We start from the raw sequence: 22,471 nt of genomic DNA, 5'->3' as shown, positions 1-22,471 counted from the left end.
AGACAGAGCTAAATAGAGAAACCCTGTCTGACCAAAAAAAAAAAAAAAAAAAAAAAAAAAAGTAAGAAAGACTTCTTATTGGCTCACGAATTTCAATTACTAGATATTCATAATTGTAACTGAAGTTTTAACTTAGATTCATTTTGACCACTAACGTCTACTTTATTCGAAGACAGCTTGGTGACTTATTTATTAAATATATGATAATTTATATGTAGATTTACAAAAGTATTACTACCAAATAAATATTTTTGACAATTTTAGAAACACACTTAATATTTCTTCACTGTGAACAACTTCATATTCTAATACTGTATATGTTAAGTGAAGATATTTGGGGATATACCTTTGCTATTTTTTACAACATAATGTCCTATTTGTTTTGCTTTTTAGTTTTTGTTTGATTGTTTTTTATTCGTTTTGTTTTTCAGGCAAGATCTCAGTGTTTGTAGCCCTTACTGGCTCAGAACTCACTTTGTAGACCAGTCTATGTAAGCTTGAGGCCATCCTGATCTATTTGGTGAGTCCCAGGCTAGTCAGGGAAACGTAAGTGAGATCCTGTCTCAAAAAATTTAACTGGGTTATTTGAAATGATAGAACCTTTGGTGTTCACTAATAAAGGTTTCTGAGACTTTCTATTTCATCACCAAGGCTATTTCTTTTGCTATTTCCAATATATCTGAAATTACAACACAATGATTCATCAATGAAATAGAAAGTCTTAGCAAATAAGTAGCTGATACAGGTAACAGAAGAAATTTTTAGAATAGGAAATACAATAACCATCATGAAGTGATTCATATTTTCACATAATTTTGCTTACTGCAAGTTGTCACCACCCACACTGTAACCATTACATATGAGCATCAAATGGGTCTGAGGTCCTTTAGAGTCACCGTATCCCTGGAGCCCTCTTTCCAGGACACACCCTCTCCCTTAAGCTGATCACCATCTATAGATGCTCAAGTCCTTCATATAAAAATGGCACAGAATTTGCATATGATTATGCATGCCCTCCAAATCACTTTATATAACCACTGAATTACTCACAATATCTAAGGATATATAAAAAATATAAACAGCTGTTATACTGAATTGCTTAAAAAGCAAATCCTTCCCATGTTCATCACAGATACAATGTTACAAACTTTTCTTTTTTTTTTTTTTTTTTTTTTTTTTTTTTTTTTAGTCTTTTATGTTTTTTAATGATAAATTGAAAATCCAGCACCATTCAAGGGAGGTATGCTTAGTACTTCAGTAGATATTTGCCAAATTAAATTTTGGGGTTGAGTTTCTATTTTTTTTTTTTTTTCCTCATGGTTTATTTTTTTTTATATTTAAAAATTACCATCTCCTTCCCTCCTCCTCCCCCCTCCCTCCCCTCCTTCTCCCCTTTCTCTCCCCTCCTTCTCCCCCTTCCCTCCCCTCCCCTCCACCCATACCTTCCCTCCCTCCCTCTCAAGGCCAAGGAGCCATCAGGGTTCCCCACTCTATGCTAAGACCAAGGTCCTCCCAACTCCCCCCAGGTCCAGGAAGGTGATCGACCAAGCTGAGAAGGCTCCCACAGAGCCCGTCCATGAAGAAGAATCAGAGCCCAGAGCCATTGTCCTTTGCTTCTCAGTCAGCCCCCGCTGTTGGCCACACTCAGAGAGACGGGTTTGGTCGCATGATCCATCAGTCCCATTCCAACTGGAGTTGGTGATCTCCCATTAGTTCTGTCCCACCGTCTCCATGAGTGAACGCACCCCTCTCGTTCCTGACTTTCTCCCTCATGTTCTCGCTCCTTCTGCTCCTCATCGGGACCTTGGGAGCTCAGTCCAGTGCTCCAATGTGGGGCTCAGTCACCTTCCCCATCTGTCGCCAGCTGGAGGTTCCCTCACGGTCCTGACTTTCTTTCTCATGTTCTCTCTCCTTCTGCTCCTCATCAGGACCTTGGGAGCTCAGTCCGGTGCTCCAAGGTGGGGCTCTGTCATTTTCTTCATCTATCGTCAGGTGGAGGTTCTACGGTGATATGCAAGAAATTCATCAGTATGGCTATAGGAACTGGCCTTTTCAGGCTCCCTCTCCTCAGCTGCCCAAGGAACTAACTGGGGGCGTCTCCCTGGAAACCTGGGAACCCCTCTAGGGTCAAGTCTCTTGACAACCCTCAGGTAGCTCCTTAAATTCAGATATATGCTTCCCTGCTCTCATATCCACCCTTCCTATATCCCAAGCACCCCATTCCTCCGAGCTCCCCCCGCTCTCCCCTTCACACTTTTCTCTCCCCATCTTCCCTTGGCCCAGTCTTGCCCAACCCTCAAGTTCCCAATTTTGCCTGGCGATCGTGTCTACTTCCAATATCCAGGAGGATTACTATATCTTTTTTGGGAGTTCACCTTCTTATTATCTTCTCAAGGATCCCAAACTTATAGGCTCGATGTCCTATAATCATGGCTAGAAACCGAATATGAGTGAGTACATCCCATGTTCATCTTTATGGGTCTGGGTTACCTCACTCAGAATAGTGTTTTCTATTTCCATCCATTTGCCTGCAAAATTCAAGATGTCATTGTTTTTTACCGCTGAGTAGTATTCTAGCATGTATATATTCCACAGTTTCTTCATCCATTCTTCCACTGAAGGGCATCTAGGCTGTCTCCAGGATCTGGCTATTACAAATAATGCTGCTATGAACATAGATGAGCATATGCTTTTGTTGTATGATTGGGCATCTCTTGGGTAGATTCCCAATAGTGGAATTGCTGGGTCCTGGGGTAGGTTGATCCCGAATTTCCTGAGAAACCGCCACACTGCTTTCCAAAGTGGTTGCACAAGTTTGCATTCCCACCAGCAATGGATGAGTGTGCCCCTTACCCCACAACCTCTCCAGCAAAGGTTATTATTGGTGTTTTGGATTTTAGCCAATCTGACAGGTGTGAGATGATATCTCAAAGTTGTTTTGATTTGCATTTCCCTGATAGCTAGGGAGGTTGAGCATGACCTTAAGTGTCTTTTGGCCATTCGAACTTCTTCTGTTGAGAATTCTCTGTTCAGTTCATCGCCCCATTTTTTAATTGGGTTAATTGGCATTTTACCGTCTAGTCTCTTGAGTTCCTTATATATTTTAGAGATCAGACCTTTGTCAGTTGCAGGGTTGGTGAAGATCTTTTCCCAGTCAGTAGGCTGCCTTTGTGTCTTAGTGACAATGTCCTTTGCTTTACAGAAGCTGCTCAACTTCAGGAGGTCCCATTTATTCAATGTTGCCCTTAAAGTCTGTGCAGCTGGGGTTATGCATAGGAAACGGTTCCCTGTGCCCATTTGTTGTAGAGTACTTCCCACTTTCTCCTCTATCAATCTCAATGTGTTCAAATTAATATTGAGGTCTTTAATCCATTTGGACTTGAGTTTTGTGCATGGTGATAGATATGGATCTACTTTCATTCTTCTACAGGTTGACATCCAGTTATGCCAGCACCATTTGTTGAAGATGCCCTCTTTTTTCCATTGTGTACTTTTGGCTCCTTTATCAAAAATCAGGTGTTCATAGGTTTGTGGTTTAAGATCCGGGTCTTCTATACGATTCCATTGGTCAACTTCTCTGTTCTTATGCCAATACCAAGCCGTTTTCAATACTGTAGCTCTGTAATAGAGTTTGAAGTCAGGGATGGTAATGCCTCCAGAAGTACCTTTATTGTATAAGATTTTTTTGGCTATCCTGGGTTTCTTGTTTTTCCATATAAAGTTGATTATTGTCTTCTCAATCTCTGTGAAGAATTTTAATGGGACCTTGATTGGGATTGCATTGAATCTATAGATTGCTTTTGGTAGAATTGCCATTTTTACTATGTTGATCCTCCCAATCCACGAGCAGGGGAGATCCTTCCATTTTCTGGTATCCTCTTCAATTTCTTTCTTCAAAGACTTAAAGTTCTTGTCATATAAATCCTTCACTTCCTTGGTTAGCGATATTCCCAGATATCTTATGCTATTTGTGGCTATTGTGAAAGGTGATACTTCTCTGATTTCCCTCTCTGCTTCCTTATCCTTTGTGTATAGGAGGGCGACTGATTTTTTGGAGTTGATCTTGTATCCTGCCACGTTACTGAAGGAGTTTATCAGCTGTAGGAGTTCTTTGGTGGAGTTTTTGGGGTCGCTTATGTATACTATCATATCATCTGCAAATAATGAAAGTTTAACTTCTTCCTTTCCAAATTGGATCCCCTTGATTCCCTTATGTTGTCTTATTGCTATTGCTAGAACTTCAAGCACTATATTGAAGAGATAAGGAGAGAGTGGACAGCCTTGTCGTGTTCCTGAATTTAGTGGGATAGCCTTGAGTTTCTCTCCGTTTAATTTGATGTTAGCTGTCGGTTTGCTGTAAATAGCTTTTATTATATTTAGGAATGACCCTTGTATCCCTAATCTCTCCAAGACCTTTATCATAAAAGGGTGCTGAATTTTGTCAAATGCTTTTTCAGCATCTAATGAGATGATCATATGGTTTTTTTCCTTCAGTTTGTTTATATGATGGATTACATTAATAGATTTTCGTATGTTGAACCAGCCCTGCATCTCTGGGATGAAGCCTACTTGATCGTAATGGATAATTTTTCTAATGTGTTCTTGGATTCGGTTTGCCAGTATTTTATTGAGAATTTTTGCATCCATGTTCATGAGTGAGATTGGCCTGTAATTCTCTTTCTTGGTTGAGTCTTTGTGTGGTTTAGGTATCAGGGTAACTGTAGCTTCATAGAAGGAATTTGGCAGTGACTCTTGTGTTTCTATATTATGAAATACCTTAAGGAGTATAGGTATTAGGTCTTCTTGGAAGTTCTGGTAGAATTCCGCATTGAAACCATCTGGTCCTGGGCTCTTTTTGGTAGGGAGGTTTCTGATAACAGTTTCTAATTCTTCGCGACTAACAGGACGATTTAGAGCATTTACCTGGTCCTGGTTTAACTTTGGTATATGGTATTTATCTAAAAAACTGTCCATTTCTTTTACATTTTCCAATTTTGTGGCATACAGGCTTTTGTAGTAAGATCTAATGATTTTCTGAATTTCCTCTGTGTCTGTGGTTATGTCCCCCTTTTCATTTCTGATCTTGTTAATTTGCGTGTTCTCCCTCTGCCGTTTGATTAGATTGGCTAAGGGTTTGTCAATCTTGTTGATTTTCTCCAAGAACCAGCTTCTTGTTTCATTGATTCTTTGGATTGTTTTCTGTGTTTCTATTTTGTTGATTTCTGCCCTCAGTTTGATTATTTCCAGTCTTCTACTTCTCCTAGGTGAGTCTGCTTCTTTTTTTTCCAGAGCTTTCAGGTGTGCTGTTAAGTCACCAATGATTGCTTTCTCCGTTTTCTTTAAGTGGGCACTTAGTGCTATGAACTTTCCTCTTAGCACTGCTTTCATTGTGTCCCATAGGTTTGAGTATGTTGTGTCTTTGTTTTCATTAAATTCAAGAAAGACTTTAATTTCTTTCTTTATTTCTTCCTTGACCCAGGTGTGGGTCAGTAGTTGACTGTTCAGTTTCCATGAGTTTGTGGGCCTTCTGGGGGTAGCATTGTTGTTGAATTCTAATTTTAATCCATGGTGATCCGATAAGACACAGGTGGTTACTAATATTTTTTTGTAACTGTGGAAGTTTGCTTTGTTACCAAGTATATGGTCAATTTTCGAAAAGGTTCCATGAGCCGCAGAGAAGAAGGTATATTCTTTCCTATTTGGGTGGAATGTTCTATAGATGTCTGTTAAGTCCATTTGGTTCATTACTTCCATTAAGTCTTTCAATTCTCTGTTAGGTTTCTGTCTGATTGACCTGTCCATTGGTGAGAGAGGAGTGTTGAAGTCTCCAACTATTAGTGTGTGTGGTTTGATGGCTGCCTTGAGTTCTAGAAGTGTTTCTTTTACATAAGTGGGAGCTTTTATATTAGGGGCATAGATATTCAGGATTGAGACTTCATTCTGAAGGATTTTTCCTGTTATGAGTATAAAGTGTCCCTTTCCATCTCTTCTGATTGATTTTAGTTTGAAGTCAACTTTGTTGGAAATTAGTATGGCCACACCCGCTTGTTTCTTAGGGCCATTTGCTTGATAAACCTTTTCCCAACCCTTTACTCTGAGTAGGTGCCTGTCTTTGTGGTTGAGGTGTGTTTCTTGTAAACAGCAAAATGTTGGATTCTCTTTTCGTATCCAGTCTCTTAGCCTGTGCCTTTTTATAGGTGAATTGAGTCCATTGATATTAAGTGATATTAATGACCAGTGGTTGTTAACTTCAGTCATTTTTAGTAGTAGAGTTTGTGTGTTTCCCTTCTTCTAGTTGTGCTGGTGAAGGGTCGCTAGATGCCTGAGTTATTGTCGGCGTTGTTGGACTCCTTGGTTTGTGATTTTCCTTCTATTACTTTCTGCAAGGCTGGATTTGTGGCTGCGTATTGTTTAAATCTGTTTTTGTCCTGGAATATCTTGTTTTCTCCATCAATGGTGAATGCAAGCTTTGCTGGGTATAATAGTCTAGGCTTGCATCCATGTTCCCTAAGTGTCTGTAGCACATCTATCCAAGCTCTTCTGGCTTTCATGGTTTCCATTGAGAAATCAGGTGTAATTCTGATAGGTTTCCCTTTATATGTTACTTGACCTTTTTCCTTTGCAGCTCTTAATATCTGTTCTTTATTCTGTATGTTTTGTGTTTTGATTATTATATGGCGTGGGGATGCTTTCTTTTGGTCCAGTCTATTTGGTGTTCTGTAGGCTTCTTGTACCTTCATAGGAACATCCTTCTTTAGGTTGGGGAAGTTTTCTTCTATAATTTTGTTGAATATGTTTTCTGGGCCTTTGAGTTGTAATTCTTCTCCTTCTTCTACCCCAATTATTCTTAGGTTTGGTCTTTTCATGGTGTCCCAGATTTCCTGAATGTTTTGTGTTAAGAATTTGTTAGATTTGTTTAGTTCTTTAATCTGTGAGTTTATTTCTTCTATAGTATCTTCAGAGTCCGAGATTCTTTCTTCCATCTCTTGTATTCGGTTGGAAATACTTGTCTCTGAAGTTTCTGTTCGTTTACTCAGAGTTTCCATTTCCAGTCGTCCCTCAGATTGTGTTTTCTTCAATACCTCCATTTCATTTATCAGGTCTTGTACTGTTTCCCTTACCTGTTTGATTGCTTTTTCTTGTTTTTCTTGTTTTTCTTGGGTATCTTTGAGAGATTTATTTATTTCGTCTACCTTTTTGTTTGTCATCTCCATTTCTTTATGGCAGTTTTTTACCTCCTGTTTAAGGTCCTCTATTATTTTTATAAAGTACTGTTTAATGTCGGTTTCTTCTATATCTTCTGGGGTAGGGTGTTCAATTCTTGTTGTTTCGGGATGTCTGGCTTGTGGTGATGTCATGTTGCCTTTCATGTTGTTGGAGGAGCTCCTGCATTGGCGCCTGCCCATCTCTTCCCCAAAGAATGATGGATCCTTCTGCAGACTGTGAGGTCCCCTTGCAGGCCAAGCAGCTCTCGGACAAAGGCCTACCTTGCTCCGGGCAGTCAAATGAAGGAGGGGACCTCCCACCGGCCTGGGAGCACTCAATTCCAGGTCCCCAGAGCCCAAACAGGCTGAGCTGTGGGATTTTGTGGCCCCAAAGACGGGAGGATGAGGAAGGGGGAGGGGGGAGGATTCTGGGTGCAAGCTGGGAAGGGACAGGGAGAGAGAGGCAGTATCCGGGGAGAATAACCCCTGCAGGAAGAGCAGGAAGTGTGCTGGTGGCAGGGGGGGTTGTGGAGAGTCGGTGGTCCCTCTCCGGGCAGCTGCCGCGGTTCGGGCACTCACTCCTCACTCACCCCAAAGAACGATGGATCCTCCTGCAGACTTTCAGGTCCCCTTGCAGGCCAAGCAGCTCTCAGACAAAGGCCTACCTTGCTCCGGGCAGTCAAATGAAGGAGGGGACCTCCCACCGGCCTGGGTGCACTCAATTCCAGGTCCCCAGAGCCCAAACAGGCTGAGCTGTGGGATTTTGTGGCCCCAAAGACGGGAGGATGAGGAAGGGGGAGGGGGGGAGGATTCTGGGTGCAAGCTGGGAAGGGACAGGGAGAGAGAGGCGGTATCCGGGGAGAATAACCCCTGCAGGAAGAGCAGGAAGTGTGCTGGTGGCAGGGGGGGTTGTGGAGAGTCGGTGGTCCCTCTCCGGGCAGCTGCCGCGGTTCGGGCACTCACTCCTCACTCACCCCAAAGAACGATGGATCCTCCTGCAGATTTTCAGGTCCCCTTGCAGGCCAAGCAGCTCTCGGACAAAGGCCTACCTTGCTCCGGGCAGTCAAATGAAGGAGGGGACCTCCCACCGGCCTGGGTGCACTCAATTCCAGGTCCCCAGAGCCCAAACAGGCTGAGCTGTGGGATTTTGTGGCCCCAAAGACGGGAGGATGAGGAAGGGGGAGGGGGGGAGGATTCTGGGTGCAAGCTGGGAAGGGACAGGGAGAGAGAGGCAGTATCCGGGGAGAATAACCCCTGCAGGAAGAGCAGGAAGTGTGCTGGTGGCAGGGGGGGTTGTGGAGAGTCGGTGGTCCCTCTCCGGGCAGCTGCCGCGGTTCGGGCACTCACTCCTCACTCACCCCAAAGAACGATGGATCCTCCTGCAGATTTTCAGGTCCCCTTGCAGGCCAAGCAGCTCTCGGACAAAGGCCTACCTTGCTCCGGGCAGTCAAATGAAGGAGGGGACCTCCCACCGGCCTGGGAGCACTCAATTCCAGGTCCCCAGAGCCCAAACAGGCTGAGCTGTGGGATTTTGTGGCCCCAAAGACGGGAGGATGAGGAAGGGGGAGGGGGGCGTTACAAACTTTTCTATCTACATTTGGTTATTCTCATGGAGGTGGAACCCACTGGTATAGAGGATCATGTATATGTGTGTGTATACACACACATATATTTATACAAATATATATATATATATATATATTTCTTGGGGTAAGCCTAAGCACAAAGGTATGCAGATCTCCCCAGACCTATGTTCTCCCAAGTTATAAGAAACTGTAAAATAACAACTGCTTTAATGTCTCTGAAAATTGTCTCAAGGGTATAAAATTCTTCATTCAAATTCAGTTACTTCAGTTTATTATTGAAAGAGTTTCAAATAGGGCAACAGAAAGAAATCAACAAACAAATCACAGAAATAGTCTTGAAAGTTATGGGGGGGAAGGTAAGAAATGCTTTTAGTCTCCGGTAGTTGAACCTATGAATGTGAGCATGCTTAAGAAGTACTATACAGGACTGGAGAGATGACTCTGCAGTTAAGAAAACTGGTTGCTCTTTCAGAGGGCCTGGGTTCAATTCCCAACATCCTCATGGCAGCTCACAACTGTCTATAACTCCAGTTCCAAGGGATCCATCTACCTCACACAGACATATATGCAGGCAAAACACCAATGCACATAAAATAGAAATAAATAATTATTTTTAAAAATATTCAACAATTGAACTATATTCCTAGCCTCACAAAAGAGGAACTTCTGCAGTAAAAGTCAGAGAACAGAAGCTGTATGCTTAAAAGTGTCATGTTTATACCTTATATGGGAACACAAATAAGTGAAACATTAATTTAATTAATCTTTATCAATAAAAAATTAGGAGTCAAATATCGGGGTAAGAACCTGAAAGATCAGAGAAGCGGGTAGCGCCGCCAATCACTGCCTACCCCTAATGTTCCTCCACCAAAAAGGGGCCAAGATCCTCTCTCAGACCCGCCTTACTACTTCCTTCTCTTCTCTGCCTAGAGTCCTTCAAACCTCTATAATTAATTTTGGTCAACTAGTAGCTGGCTCTGTCCTCTGACACCAAACAAGCTCTGTTATGCCCAAATCCGTGGGTCCCTACAAAAGCCAACAAAGGAGACCAAGTCCCATATGTAAAAGCAAAGAGCCTTCATTTTAATCAACTTTGCAAACTCGGTTCTCTCTGCATGTCCAACAAATTAGAATATCCAGAGAGCCCCAAGCTCAATTAGAATAGAGTTTTATAGTAGTAAAGGTGGGGGTGAGGGGTTTTTGAGGTTTTAAGACCCCTGATTGGCTGACATTCATATAAGGTATCCTAGTGACAGTGCACTGGCAGGTATTTCTATCTACAGTGCATGGAATGCCAGGAATTTCCTTTGAATGGTCTGTTCTTGGGTGGGGGTCGGGTGATCTCAGCTTGTGTTTTCTCCTGCAGCCCGGCACCATTGGCCAATAGCAGGTTTATTCATTAACCAATGAAAGCAACACATATACAAAAGGACTTCCCACACCATTTCCCCTTTTCTGTTTAAATAAAAAAGAAAGTTTCAGAGCCGGGCGGTGGTGGCGCACGCCTTTAATCCCAGCACTCGGGAGGCAGAGGCAGGCGGATCTCTGTGAGTTCGAGGCCAGCCTGGTCTACAAGAGCTAGTTCCAGGACAGGTTCTAAAAAAGCTGCAGAGAAACCCTGTCTTGAAAAACCAAAAAAAAGAGAAGGTTTCATCTTTAACATAGTAAAATTACATATAACAAAACAAGTATCAAGCAAGAATTACAGTTACAATATTTGTATCTACTCTATCTTTTATCATAACTAAGGAAAACTATAATTATAATCATCTATTCTTCAACTCCATCAAAGACTCCAGAAAGATATGTTACCTACATTAATGGGAAGTGCATTGTAAGCAACTTCCAAAACTCTAGAATTGACAAAGTCATCTCATTGCCTGGACAGCCACCCAAAGTTCTTCTGTATCATTGGGGCCTCTTCAGCCTACAGGTCCATAATAGCCAGCAGAGTTTTCTATGAAGCAGGAAATTTGAAGTTCTGTTCTGCCTTGTAATGGCAAAGTCCATCAGTTGCTTTTTTTGTGGCCTGCAGAATGTCTGGCAGATTCTTTCATGAAGCAGAAACTCCGAAGGACCATCTCACCTTTAGGCAAATTCAGCATTCATTTCTCTGTGTGTCCTGCACAGACAGTTCATACAGCATAACATCAAGCAAAAGCAAGTTTAAGCATGAGCAGTTTCTTGTCCAAATGGCTAGCAAACTCCATAAAGAGCCTCTTTGGTGGCCATCTTCCTCTTGAAGTTATTGGTGCTGCCGGGAGCAGATGTGTCTCACTGTCATGAAAAGTCTTAAGTCCTTAAACATTTTAAATGCCATATTCTGTAGTCTCTGAAAGGTTGAAGAATACCTATCCATCTGAAATACATCTCTGTACATCTAGAAAATCTAACTAACATGACTAAAAGCTTGACTATTATAGATGATTATTTATTTTAACCTTTATTTATTAATTATACATTACATTTTTAAACGAGTTGGATAAACACAATACCTTAATCATGAGCAGAAATACATATACACAAATAACAAAATTGTCCTTAAATTTGTATATATAGACCAAGATCCATACCAATGCAAACTATTCATATCTATAGCATATCCCCCTTTAAATGTAAACATTTATAAACAATAATTTAGGGAATTTGGGCATAGATCTCTCCGAACTGCTTCCTGCTTTTTATTGGGTGAGGGAATTTTGGGGTGTTCATGGGATCAAACTGAACCCGATGAATGTGGTTGTCAATTGGGGCAGACTGAGGGGCCAATGACAATGGCACTGGGATATGTCTCTACTGCATGTGCTGGCTTTTGGGGGTCATATTCTCTTTGAATGCATACCTTCCTAAACCTGGATGTAGGGGAAGGGCCTTGGACTTTCCACAGGGCAGAATGCCTTGCCCTCACTTAGGACTGGAAGGGATGAGGGCGAGGGTGTGTGGGGGAGTAGGAGGGAAGTAGAAGGAGGGGAGGAAGTGGTAATTTTGATTGATATTATTTATAAAGTAATAAAAATAAAATTCTTTTAAAAAGATACTGAGACACAATGATAGAATGTAGATAAGAAATACATATTAATTTAAGTTATAAGAGCTAGCTAGTAATAAGCCTAAACTATCAACTGAGCATTTATAATTAATAATAATTCTGTGTGGTTATTTGGAAGCTGACTGGTGGAACAAAAAGTCCATCTACAATGGGTAGGTATATATCAATTAAAAAATAATCTAAAATAGATCAAGCAAATTCTGACAAAGGGCAAAAGCAATCAACTACACAAAAAGCAACATTTCAATAGATAGTATTGGATAGGGGAGTAGGAGGAGAAATTTGGGATAAATATGTCCAAGGCACACCATACACATATATGAAATTGTCAAAGAATAAATAAACAACTCACAACAAAGCAATAGTTGATGTGGGATTCTCCTCTGTATGCTATGAATATGTTTTACTACCATTGGTTAATAAAGAAGCTGCTTTGACCAATGGCTTAGCAGAGTAAAGCCAGGTGGAAAATCTAAACAGAGATAGAAAGAATAGGCAGAGTTAAGCAGATACAAGCCAGCCACAAAGGAAACAAGACATGCAGAAAATGAGGTAACAACAAGACCACGTGGCAATATATAGATTAATAAATATTGGTGAAATTAAGATAGAAGTGTTAGTTAATTAAAAAAAAGCCTGAGTTAATAGGCTAAACAGTATTATATTTAATATAGTTTTGTGTGACTATTCAGATCCAGGCAATCAGGAAACACAAGCAGTCTCTGGTTACAAATATTGTTTAAGCAATTGGATGCCCAGAGCCAAAATACAACCCTGCAAAATAAACAAACATGGCACTGGACAGATGGCTCAGAAGTTAGCAGCAGCGACTGCAATTATAGAGTACTTGAGTTCAATTCACATAGAGGGTCACACCACCTGTAACTCCAGATCCAAGGGATCCAATATCCTTTTATCCAGCCTGCTAGGGCAGCTGATACACAGACACAATTCAGGCAAAATATTTGCACATATAAAGCTAGAGAAACTCTGAAAAGGTTTAAATGGGCAAAACAAACAAAAACTCATCCTAAGCCTCACATATTGTACTAAGGTTAATTCCAAGTGTGTAACAAATGTAAAAGTAATACATAAAACTCTAAGATTCTTACAAACAAAAACATACAAGACAATGTCTAGGTTCTGAAGCTAGGTAAAGATTCCCTGACTCGATACCAAAAGTGAAATGTACGAAAGGACATACTAATGAACTAGACCTTAGAGACATTTTTACATTTTACACTGGAAAATGTTTTAAAAAGATGGGAGCAGAGCTAAAATTTTGGAAACAATGTTTGCAGGTACATATCTAACAAAGTACTTTTAACTAATATATATGTATATATTAGTTATATATATATATATATATATATATATATATATATATATATATACTCAAACTCAATGTACACACTCTTACCTCTTTTAGCTGGAAAAGTAATGTCTTGGCCAGAGCAGAAAGACAAAGAAAATAACAAAAAGCATATGCACTGCACACCCTCCAAAGACTCAGGGATCAATTTGGAAGGGGCAGAAATGAGTATAGGAGCCTAAGGATATAGATTGCTACAAGGAAATATGATATTCTAGAAAGATCAGGCAGCTGTGTACATAAACTCAGTGTTCGCAACAGCATGTGTAAAACCTGTGCAAGCCCAAGACAAGCTAAATCCCAGAGACAGAAAGGAGGGTAGCTCCTACTAAGTCAACCACTCTCAAGTAGAAAGCCACACACCCAAGAATATTTGGCCAGCACAAATCAGTCCTGAAAGATTTTTTTTAATTAAGACACAAACTTTTTGGTTCAAAAAGGGAAAGTGAATAAGGGAAGATGAATATAATCCAGACATGTTGTGTGAAACTGTCAAAGAACTGAAAAAAAAAGAAAATTTAAAAAGGGATAAAACTAGAAAAGAAAGAACTCAAACTATCCATTTTACATGTGACAAGATTCTATATTTTAAAGACCCTATAGATTCTACCAGGAAACTCTTAGATACAATAAATACATTTAGTAAAATTGTAGGATACAAAATCGATGGACAAATATCAGTAATCTGGGGCTAAAAAGATGGCTAAGTGGCCAGAAAACCAATGTTCAATTCCCAGTACCCAAATGACAGCTCATAACCATGTGTAACTCCCAGTTCCAGAGATATGATGCCTCCTCTGGCCAGATACCATATGCTACACTGATGTATATTCAGGAAAAATACCCATAGAGGTAAAATAAAAATAAATATTTCTTTTGTGGCACCTGTGGGAGGCAGAGGCAGAAGAATATCAGTGGGTTTGAAACCAGACTGGTCTAAATAGTGAGTTCCAGGACAACCCTGGCTATGTAGAGAGTTCCTGTCTCAAAAATAAACAATATATATTAATACATTGTAATATATTAAATGTATATATTATATTTTAATATATATGAAATTCAGTAGCCATCATATGTACAAACATTAAATTTAAATTTTAAAATTAGGAAAATATCACATTCATAATAGTACAAAAATAATAAAGTATCTAGGAATAAACTTAACCAAGCAAGAGACTTCAACATTGAAAACTTGAGATATCAAAAAAGAAAACAACAAAAATACAAGATGATGTTGTAATCCTCTATGCTCCTAGACTGGCAAAATTAGTATCATGAAAATGGCTATATTTTTTTTATGTTTTGTGATTGTTGTACTGTTTTACCTTCTTAGTAGCATTGAACAAGAGTTCCAGTTTCTCTCCACCCCAACTAGTTCTTGTCATCTTTTGTTTGGTTAGTAAAAGTCATCTAACATGTCTGAGGTGATCTCTCCCTGTGGTATTGATTTACACTCCTCTTATGATTACTGATGCTAACTAAGTATCTTGTCATATACCTGCTGGCCATTTATCTTCTCTGGACAAATATACAGTGCTATATTTAGTTGTTCCTGAATACTAATTACTGAAAATTCTGTGATAAGTGACAATGCTTTTTTAAATTATAATTTGAAGAGAATGTCATTCTGGGTCAAATTCAGATCACAAGACTTTGCCAAACAGCCTAAGACTGCTGTACCCCTGGCCAGGGCTCCGTTTTCAGGAAGAGCCTGAGGATGTGGGCCAGTTGGCATTGTCCCTGACATAGCCTTTGCAATTAAATGCAGCTCTATCCTCTCAAAAAATAACTTATGATTCTGTCACTCATAAATTATTCCAAGTCCTTGTTGCATTTCTTTTATTTTTTGCTCAATTCTCTTGAATTAATATCTTCTGCAAGCTTATTTTCACTGTGTGAAGGAGACTTTCCCACCTCTTGCTATACCTACTGGGTGTCAATGAATGCACACCTCCTCAGATTCTGGGGCTTCAAAAGTTTCCTTTGATTGACCCATCAATTAACTTCTGAGTATGGTCTATTGTTCATGCAGCCAGGATAAAGGCAGACTCTGTCATTAGATGTGTCTGTTCATTCCTCAAGTCACTTCTATTTTTCCTTGGCCCTCTCTTCTTTTTTATTGATGTTTATTGAGCTCTACATTTTTCTCTGCTCCCCTCTCTGCCTCTCCCCTCCCCCTACAACTCTTCCCCCAAGGTCCCCATGCTCCCAATTTACTCAGGAGACCTTGACTTTTTCTACTTTCTACTTCCCATGTAGATTAGATCTATGTAAGTCTCTCTTGGTGTCCTCATCGTTGTCTAAATTCTCTGGGATTGTGGTTTGTAGGCTGGCTTTCTTTGCTTTATGTTTAAAACCCACCTATGAGTGAGTGCATGTGATAATTGTCTTTCTGTGTCTAGGTTACCTCACTCAAAATAATGTTTTCTAGCTCCATCCATTTTCCTGCAAAATTCAAGATGTCGTTATTTTTCTGCTGTATAGTACTCCATTGTGTAAATGTACAATATTTTTCTTATCCATTCTTTGGTCGAGGGGCATTTAGGTTGTTTCCAGGTTCTGGCTATGACAAACTTTAAATAAGCCCTGCATTTTCCCATTCCACTAAGCCTGGACAACAACTAACTCTCAGTTTTCTGTGTCCCCCTAAAGATTCTGTCATCCCCAGACAACCAGAAGCAGTCTAGAAAACATGAGAGTTACATTCCCAAGAGGTAGGGTGGGTGGTTATTGGTAATTTGGTGAGGTATGGATGTTTGTTACTGTTTAGGGCGAGTAGTTGTAAGTTGCTATTGGACATAGTCAGGGAAGAAACTAAACAAAGTAGATTCGATTCAGGGATCTTCTTCTGAGAAGAAAAAAGGGACATATATAGAAATAATATAAAAGGGTAGATTATTAAATCTAATTTTAAACTAGAAAGCAACTATTAATCTTAAGTATTTTACGTTAGTATAGATTTTTTTGTATTGATACAAATTTAAGTTTATTTTTGTTAGAACATACTGTATATATATATTTCTACTCTAGTTTAAATATTGTACTTATGCAGCTCATTTAAAAATATAATGTATAGTTGTAGTCCTGGAAAGCTATTGCTTCAAGCTTTTTAGGATAATAAAAATACAGGTTTGTAGTTAGTCATCTATAACAACCAAACTTATAGTCATGTTAGGTATGTTTTCAAGATTAAACAGATATATTTTAGATGATATATTGTCTTCAAAAATATCAGAAACCTACAGAATATGGAATTTAAGATGTTTAAATAACATGACTATTTATTACAGTGAAATACATCTGTTTCTGACAATACCAAACTACTTCAAGAAGGATAATAGGCATTGAAGAACTTCCATATGGAGTTTGCATTCTTTTTTTTATTTTTTATTAAAAATTTCCATCTCCTCCCCTCCTCCCTCTTCCTTCCCCTCCCCTCCACCCACACCCCTACTCCCTCCCTCTCCAGGCCAAAGAGCAGCCAGGGTTCCCTACACTATAGGAAGTCCAAGGTCCTCCCAATTCCCCCCAGGTCCAGGAAGGTTAGCACCCAAACTGACAAGGCTCCCACAGAACCTGTCCATGCAGTAGAATCAAAGCCCAGCACCATTTGGAGTTTGCATTCTTTATGACAAAACCTAGCCACTGGGCAAGAAACTGCCCTTGATTAAACTGCTAACAGTATGCTTTCCAAGTTGGACAAGCAGGGCATAAAAGAAAGGGACTGTCACTTTTTTCCAAGACATAGTAGGACAGTCCTTCAAAATTCCTGCTTCACAGAAAAGTCTGTCAGATATTCTAGGCCTGTAGGCTGAAGATGCATGCCCCAACATTACAGAGGAAACTTGGGTGACTGTCCAGGTAACCAGCAGTTCCTGTAATTTCTGTAGTTTGGAAGTTGTTTGTTCTGTTCTTCCTGGTTACTCAGGTAAAATTTTATCCTTCTCAGGTCTCTGATGGGGATTGAAGACTAGATAGTTATACTGGTTTTTGCTACCAAATTTAAAAAAAATACAAAAGAAATGTAATGATTATAAGGTTGAGAGACATAAAAACTTAAATTGTTTATCTAAGAAAATATTTTAAGGCTCAGAAGATATTTTCAGGATGTTAATACTTGTTAAGAAAGTGATTTTAGGTATAAAATGTTAGATTCATCAAGATAGAATTGATAATAGTCCCTTCAAAATTTCCAAATTCCAAATACTAATGGACTAGACACTGTTAATATAATTCTTAGCAGATAATTGTTTATATATATATATATATATATAAGTGTTTAAGAACTTTCTTTTACTTAGACAAAAGGGGAGAAATGTAGTGGGATAATATTTTTTGTACACTGTAAAGATATGTCTCTGCCTAAGGCACCTTCTAATTGGTTTAATAAAGAGCTGAATGACCAGTCAGTAGTCAAGAGAGAATAGGTAAGACTTCAGAGGAGAGAGAGGACTCTGAGAAGAAGAGAGTCAGAAACACCAGTGAGACATTCAAAATGGAAGAATGGTTTAAGAGTCACATGACAGAATGTAGATTAATAGAAGCAAGTTAATTTAAGTTAACTGGTTAGGAACAAGCCTAAGCTAACGTCCAAGTTACCATAATTAGGAATAAGTCTACATGTCATCATTTGGGGGCTTGTGGGCCAAGAAAGTCCAGCTACAAGGAACCCCTTTAATTCAAGTTACAGATGTTTGTGAGTAGCCATGTGGACTCTGAAAACTGAAACTGAGTCCTTTGTAAAACCAGAAAGTGCTCTTAACCGCTGAGTGGTGGTGTATGCATGTAGTCCCATTCTTGAAGAAAGAAACAGGATTGATTGAGTCACGTAATTCTGGGAGTTAGTGTGCTAACATGAGTGACTGCTCATAATAGTTGCATTAATATGGTAACTTCCCAGTTGAAGGGAAACTCCATACTGCTTACTGGCCCATGCTTGATAATGAGAAACTAAAACTTTCCATTATGAAATAAAAGAAAAGTTACAAATCAGTAGACTAAGCTTACATCTTCAAACCATGAGGAGAGAGAGTACAAAGTAACCACAATCAAGTACAATGTAACAATGTTTCACTTTATGATGAACATGTCCATGATAATCCCATAAAATAATAAATAGCATTGCAATCATCTTAGTTTGTATTAATACATCTATAATTATCTCACAACAATGAAATCACCTAATGATGTATCTCTTAGAATGTAGTCACATGATTAAACAGCACATAGATGTAATAATAACCATAGTGAATATGAATTAGAACAGAAAATGTGTTTGATCCCACTACTGATAAAAAGAAAACACATGGGAGCAATCAATGTCAACAAGTGTTGATTCAACAAGTGAAATTTCATGCTTGGAATAATGGTGCACTTGGGAAGCAGGGGCAAGTGAATCTCCGTGAGCTGGAAGCCAGTCTTGCCTACATAGTAATTTCCATGCCAGTTAAGGGTACATAGTTAGATCCTGTATCCAAAAAATAAATTTTGTCTATCAAATTATATGAAACTACTAGTACTCTGATGCTAAAACCCCAATTACAATGGAGAAGATTCTTTTTAATTTTATTTATGTTTATGTATGTGTGCTATACATGTATATACCTGCATGCTAGAAAAAGGCATCAGATCCTATTATTATAGATAGTTGTGAGCTACCATGTGGCTGCTGGGAATTGAACTAAGGACTTCTGAAAGAGCAGCCAGTGCTCTTAACCACTGAGCCATCTCTCCAGCCTGGAAAAGATGTTCTAGAAATACCTTTTGCAGATCAAGATGTAAAACTAATCAAGAACACATTAACATATAAAATTCACAAGTATCTCTGAAGACTACAAATTATGACTGGTTGGTTTGAGTGAGAATAACTCCATAAGCACATATGTTTGAATAATTGGTCCACATTTGGTGGAACTGTTTGCAAAAGGCTCTATAGTGGTATTGTTGGAGGAGATGTGTTGCTGGAGTCCTGTTTCAGGTTTCAAATGCCCATGCCATTCTTTGTTAGTGTCCTCTAATTCATGGTTGTGACTCAAGATGTAAATTCTCAGCTACAACCAGAAGTGCTGTACCTGCCTGCCTGCTGCCATGCATCCTTACTAGGTTGCTCAAGGACTCACCCTCTTAAGCTGTAAGTTCCAATAAACTCTTATTTCTACTAGTTTCTTTGGTCATGGTGTCTTAACGCATTTAACAAAAAATATCTAAGACAATGACCAAGAAATTATGGAAATTCAAAGTTATTTTAACACCTTAAAACATATTAATAAAATAATCAACACTAATAAACATAAAACATGCAGATCACTTCCATAGATACTTTTGTATTTTGATTTTGGTATGTATAAACTTGAAGCAGTGTCCCAAAAATCTAAATGATATGACATGTGACATCTCAAATGCAATTTTAAAATAACATTTTTCATTTAATTTTATATGCATGGCTGTTCCATCTACATGTATATCTGTGTACCACACACATATACGTGGTATCTTTGGAGGCTAGGAGAAGTTATTGGATCTCCTATGACTGAGGTTACAGATGGTTGTGAACTGTTGTATGAGTGCTGCATATTGAACCTAGGTCTTCAGGAAGTAATTTTAGCCATTGAACCATTTCTCCAGCACCTTGCACAAACCAATTTTATGATGCATCAAGGTAAAAAGAAAGAGTAAAGTGAAGAACTGGTGAGGGTCTGGTGAGGTCTTGAAAGTGAATAAGAGAAATGTAGGCTGCATAGGAAATGAATAAAATGGGTTTTCCTGCATTTAAAATTTGGTAGTTATGAATTTCATGTGTTTTTCAACTGCTTTAGTCTAAAGAAAAACTTGTTGAAAATTGAAGTTCATATTTTGCTTGAATATTACATATTTATTTCATTCCTCTTTCACGAAATAACAAATTAAATTGAATGGAAAACAGAAATTTTATTTCTGTTAGTTCCAAGGTTCCTCTAAATTGTACAACCCACTCCATATCTGTGGTGGTTAAAAGTTTCACCTTGACACAATCTATCAGATATCAAGCACACATGTAAGGATTACCTATATCAGGTTACTCTTTGGGTATGCCTATGAGGGATTTTCACATCAGAGTGGGAAAATCCACACTAAATTTGGGCAGTGCCATTCCATTAGCTTGGGTCCCAAACTGTAGGAAATTTTTTGCGAGCCAAAATGAACACCTTCCTTCCTTATGTTGCTTTTTCAAGGTATTTTATCACAGCAACAAAAAATATAATTAATACAGAAAACTGGTTCTAAGGAGGGGGTCCATGGTTATGATAAACCTGATTATGTAATCTATTGGAACTGGGGGAGGGTGTGGAAGAGTTTGGAACTGTGAATTATAAAAGTATTTGAATACAATAAGCAGAGATTTGTGGACCATTAGTGACAGAAATCAGGTATACCAGAAAGCCAAGAAAAATGCAGACTGTGAAGGACTGTCTTATGAGGTTTTGATAGGGAAAAGGGACTTTATCACTAGCTGGAGCCATTCATGTGATATTTAGGTTTAGAATCTAACTTCATTTCTGCACATATCCTGAGGACTTCCATGGAGGTGAATTTAATAATAAAGGATGGATTTTATTAGTAGTGGAAATGTCAACCACACACAGGCTGTGTCATGGCTACTTTTCGTTGTGCTTATACATAGCTACAGAAAATACAAAAAACAGTTTGTCAGTAAGCAAAACAGCAGGAAGAGTTAAACTTTTCAGCCAATAAATATCCTAAAAAAGAAGTTGTAACTATTAAAAAGAAACATTGTCCCCTGCACTGAGACAGTAGGAACCATGGCTAGGGGGGAGAGTTCATCCGTCAAAGCCTTCAGGTTGTGAATATACGAACTGATTTGAAGAGAGCACCTGAACTAAGAACACAACTGATTGGGCTTCTTATTCCTTGAAATTGCATGCCTAGAAAAGTGTTCCCCTTGGAGTCATCAGCCAGAAGGAGATACAACTGTAGCTCAAGGTAGCCAAGCTACATCTTATGCTGGCAGCAAAAAAGTGTGGGAGTCGTTCACATGGTATAAGTTCACAGGCATTAAAAGGAGCAAGACTGAGAGCCTATTAGGGTCTTTCTCCTGAGAGGTCATTGTGAGAAGCTATGAAAGCAACGCCTACATTGAAGTGGAGATCACAGGAAGTTGAAGGTACCAGACCATGGGATGTCTGCCAGAGAAAGCTGCATGTATGGAGTAGACCACGCCTAAATTAAAGGCTGTGTGTGGGTGGGATGTCCCAGTTTTTTGAAGCTCAAATTATTCTAACACAAACCCTAGATGCTAAGTATATAGCTGAAGGATTTGGTGTTTGCCAGGTGGGATTTTCGGTATTGCTTTGGTCCTATTTGCCTTGCTATTCCCCAATTGTTGCTGTTGTTTCTACACAGGGTTTCTCTGCATAGTCTGGCTATCCTGGAACTCATTTTATATACCAAGTTGGCCTTGAATTTATATATCAACTACTTCTGGTTTCCAAGTGCTGGTGTTAAAAGGCATGTGCCATCATGTATATCCTATAACTTTTGTGTTATAAAGGCCTTGAGAGATTGCTTTGAGTCTGAAAACAGACAAGACTTTTAAAGAATTGGTACTGTCAAAAACTACATGGATTTGAAAATTAGACTAAATGTATATTTGCATTATGACATGGCCTTGAGTCTGTATGGTCAAGGAGAGGAAGTTATGACTTAAATATGATGTGTTTGTATGTCATGATAACAAAAGGTAGACCTGCAATGAATAATATTGTCAACTTGATTGATACAATCTACAATTAACCACTCAACCAGCTTCTAATCACACCTGAAATAAATTTTCTAGATCACTTGAGACTCCAGACATGCCTGTAAGACATTTTCTTGATTAAGTTAGTGTAAGTGGGGAAAACCCACCATAAATATGGACAGTAGCATACCATGGGATTGAGTAGCAAACTACACAAAATAAAGCAAGCTTGCTGAACATGGGCATTCAGCTGACCCTGTGTTATGACTTTTGATGACATATGATCAGCTGCTTCTGTTGCATGGCTTCTATACTACGGTGGACTGGAGTCTGAACTGTGAGCCACTTCTTTCTGTCGTGGAATTTTATCATAGCAATGAGAAAGGCAGTTAATAGGATGTCAAATATCCTCCATAGTGACCTCCGTGAGTCCAGATGTTACATGGTAAAACTATGTAACTTAGAGAGATATAATCTTTTTTTTTCTTTTTTTTTTTTCGGTTTTTCGAGACAGGGTTTCCC

Source organism: Arvicola amphibius, chromosome 5, assembly GCF_903992535.2.
Source record: "Arvicola amphibius chromosome 5, mArvAmp1.2, whole genome shotgun sequence".
In the NCBI taxonomy this organism is placed as follows: Eukaryota; Metazoa; Chordata; class Mammalia; order Rodentia; family Cricetidae; genus Arvicola; species Arvicola amphibius.
This window is presented reverse-complemented; position numbering follows the sequence as displayed.